Here is a 4,397-nt window from a genome sequence, read left to right as displayed (position 1 = left end):
GTTCCGTATTTATTTTGTCAGAGCTGATCTCCAATGAACCTACTTTAGTTTTCATCGGTGTTTTCTTCACCCTCAAGCATCATGGAGAAACACCAAGCAAACGTAGAAGACGAACATGGCGCAGTGATCCAGCAAATTCAGTTCTGACGCCTGTTATTGTTGCCTGCCTCAGGCCTCCGCGACCTCATGGCCTGTCGCCGGCCCCGCGCCTCGTCCACCCTCGTGCCAGGTCAGCAATCAACCCGCTCGGCAGTGTACTTCATTTGCAGCGGTGTTGTGCTATAGTGTAGTGATGTGTATTGTGCAGTGCCTATAGTGTTCGTGCAGTGTTTAGTGTGCTCAGGGGACATAATTCGTTGCATAAGGGAGCCGGACCGAAGCATATTAAGGTTTTGTAGGAGCGAGGTATATTCCTGCGCTCTCTACGACGCTTCGTGAGCGACTGATCTCTCGCGCTCGTGGCTCGCCTGCCCGCCCGTGTCCGCCGTGACGTCACCGCATTGGCACCGCGCACACGAGTGCCACAACACTAGCTGCCTCGCTCTACTTTCACCGGATTTTTGGCGATTTTGCTGTATAATCTTGACACCCTTCCCACGTTACAATGGGTAAAGGGAAGAAAAAAGAAGATACCAGTAAGAGCGACCCTGAGAAGCCTGACTCCAGCCTTGAAGAGTCACCTGGAGCCAGTGCCAGCACCCACCTCCCACAGATGTTGCTACATTGCTGCAGTGGATACTTCAGAGGGATGACAAGAGGGAAGACACCCGCCGGAAGGAGGAAGAAGCCCGCCGGAAGGAGGAAGACGCACGCAGGAACGAGGAGTCTGCTCGTTTTCAGGAGCTGATCCTTCGCCTCACCCCCCAGCAACCTGCGAGTTTGGCAGTGAGCAGTTCTGCCGCGTCCACTGCTTCTCATACTCCGCCGACCCCAGAGGCAACAATACAGCCTCCAAAAGCATTAACAGCAGATGCGAGTCCCCAACGGTTTCGAGAATGGAAGCGCGAATGGTCCGATTATGCTGTGATGGTGGATCTCCTCAACCTGCCGTTATCAAAGCAGCATATACAGCTACGCATGTGCCTTACCTCTGAGATGCGACGGGTGCTGGAGCACAAGTTGGACGTGCCCGCAGACCCAACATGCTCAGTGGACGATGTCTTGACAAAGCTCGAAACGCACATCAAAAATGCAAGTAATGAGGCACTGCGACGGAAGGCCTTCTCCGAGTGCAAGCAAGCAGACGGCGAGAGCTTCGATGACTTTTGGATACGCAGTGACGTCACCGCATTGGCACCGCGCACACGAGTGCCACAACACTAGCTGCCTCGCTCTACTTTTACGTATTTTCACCGGATTTTCGGCGATTTCGCTGTATAATCTTGACACCCTTCCCACGTTACAATGGGTAAAGGGAAGAAAAAAGATACCAGTAAGAGCGACCCTGAGAAGCCTGACTCCAGCCTTGAAGAGTCACCTGGAGCCAGTGCCAGCACCCACCTCCCACAGATGTTGCTACATTGCTGCAGTGGATACTTCAGAGGGATGGCAAGAGGGAAGACACCCGCCGGAAGGAGGAAGAAGCCCGCCGGAAGGAGGAAGACGCACGCAGGAACAAGGAGTCTGCTCGTTTTCAGGAGCTGATCCTTCGCCTCACCCCCCAGCAACCTGCGAGTTTGGCAGTGAGCAGTTCTGCCGCGTCCACTGCTTCTCATACTCCGCCGACCCCAGAGGCAACAATACAGCCTCCAAAAGCATTAACAGCAGATGCGAGTCCCCAACGGTTTCGAGAATGGAAGCGCAAATGGTCCGATTATGCTGTGATGGTGGATCTCCTCAACCTTCCGTTATCAAAGCAGCATATACAGCTACGCATGTGCCTTACCTCTGAGATGCGACGGGTGCTGGAGCACAAGTTGGACGTGCCCGCAGACCCAACATGCTCAGTGGACGATGTCTTGACAAAGCTCGAAAACGCACATCAAAAATGCAAGTAATGAGGCACTGCGACGGAAGGCCTTCTCCGAGTGCAAGCAAGCAGACGGCGAGAGCTTCGATGACTTTTGGATACGCAGTGACGTCACCGCATTGGCACCGCGCACACGAGTGCCACAACACTAGCTGCCTCGCTCTACTTTTACGTATTTTCACCGGATTTTCGGCGATTTCGCTGTATAATCTTGACACCCTTCCCACGTTACAATGGGTAAAGGGAAGAAAAAAGATACCAGTAAGAGCGACCCTGAGAAGCCTGACTCCAGCCTTGAAGAGTCACCTGGAGCCAGTGCCAGCACCCACCTCCCACAGATGTTGCTACATTGCTGCAGTGGATACTTCAGAGGGATGGCAAGAGGGAAGACACCCGCCGGAAGGAGGAAGAAGCCCGCCGGAAGGAGGAAGACGCACGCAGGAACAAGGAGTCTGCTCGTTTTCAGGAGCTGATCCTTCGCCTCACCCCCCAGCAACCTGCGAGTTTGGCAGTGAGCAGTTCTGCCGCGTCCACTGCTTCTCATACTCCGCCGACCCCAGAGGCAACAATACAGCCTCCAAAAGCATTAACAGCAGATGCGAGTCCCCAACGGTTTCGAGAATGGAAGCGCGAATGGTCCGATTATGCTGTGATGGTGGATCTCCTCAACCTGCCGTTATCAAAGCAGCATATACAGCTACGCATGTGCCTTACCTCTGAGATGCGACGGGTGCTGGAGCACAAGTTGGACGTGCCCGCAGACCCAACATGCTCAGTGAACGATGTCTTGACAAAGCTCGAAACGCACATCAAAAATGCAAGTAATGAGGCACTGCGACGGAAGGCCTTCTCCGAGTGCAAGCAAGCAGACGGCGAGAGCTTCGATGACTTTTGGATACGCAGTGACGTCACCGCATTGGCACCGCGCACACGAGTGCCACAACACTAGCTGCCTCGCTCTACTTTTACGTATTTTCACCGGATTTTCGGCGATTTCGCTGTATAATCTTGACACCCTTCCCACGTTACAATGGGTAAAGGGAAGAAAAAAGATACCAGTAAGAGCGACCCTGAGAAGCCTGACTCCAGCCTTGAAGAGTCACCTGGAGCCAGTGCCAGCACCCACCTCCCACAGATGTTGCTACATTGCTGCAGTGGATACTTCAGAGGGATGGCAAGAGGGAAGACACCCGCCGGAAGGAGGAAGAAGCCCGCCGGAAGGAGGAAGACGCACGCAGGAACATGGAGTCTGCTCGTTTTCAGGAGCTGATCATTCGCCTCACCCCCCAGCAACCTGCGAGTTTGGCAGTGAGCAGTTCTGCCGCGTCCACTGCTTCTCATACTCCGCCGACCCCAGAGGCAACAATACAGCCTCCAAAAGCATTAACAGCAGATGCGAGTCCCCAACGGTTTCGAGAATGGAAGCGCAAATGGTCCGATTATGCTGTGATGGTGGATCTCCTCAACCTTCCGTTATCAAAGCAGCATATACAGCTACGCATGTGCCTTACCTCTGAGATGCGACGGGTGCTGGAGCACAAGTTGGACGTGCCCGCAGACCCAACATGCTCAGTGGACGATGTCTTGACAAAGCTCGAAAACGCACATCAAAAATGCAAGTAATGAGGCACTGCGACGGAAGGCCTTCTCCGAGTGCAAGCAAGCAGACGGCGAGAGCTTCGATGACTTTTGGATACGGCTGAAAATCTTGTCGCAGGAGATAGACCTTTGCAAGGCACAGGACCAAGCATGCTGTGAGCAGTGGAAGAAACACGGCATTCTAATGGGTATACGAGATGAGGAACTTACCCAGAAGCTCATTGAAATGGACCGTTCAGCGACGTAGCAGGATGTTTTGGAGAAATGCAGGTCTCATGAATCGTCAAAGACTGCATCATCTGCTTTGAAGGACACAGTTTCTTCACGTGCTGTTTCTCAATATAAAAGAGAGAAAAAGGCTGCCCTGAAGCAGAAGTCCAAGATGAGGCCTGGCTCACCTCTGCCGAATAAGGCCTGCAACTGCTGTGGTCGTCAACATGAGAAAGGTTTGTGCAGGGCCACCACTTCCACATGTCGTGCTTGTGGTAAGTAAGGCCATTGGGCTACTGCTTCAAAGTGTCCTGCCAGTAATGCCAGATGCAAGGTATGCAACCGGCAGGGACACTATGATAAATGCTGCCCAAAGAAACGGAAGGCTAAGACAAAGGAAGAGGACACCAATCATGAATTGAAGGTAGTAAGTTCAGTATCCCCTTCAGTGTCATTTGCCAAGAGTGTCACCTCTACTGCACGACCGAAACCTCAGCCTTCCCCTAAAGTCCGCGTGTCAATTCGGCACAATGATTTATCAGGTAGTCTTGCCATCATCCCTGATACTGGTGCAGACACAACTGTCATTGGACTCCAGCATCTTAGTAGTCTCGGCCTC

This window comes from Penaeus chinensis, chromosome 11, assembly GCF_019202785.1.
Source record: "Penaeus chinensis breed Huanghai No. 1 chromosome 11, ASM1920278v2, whole genome shotgun sequence".
Lineage (NCBI taxonomy): Eukaryota > Metazoa > Arthropoda > Malacostraca > Decapoda > Penaeidae > Penaeus > Penaeus chinensis.
Note: the sequence above shows the minus strand (reverse complement) of the source record.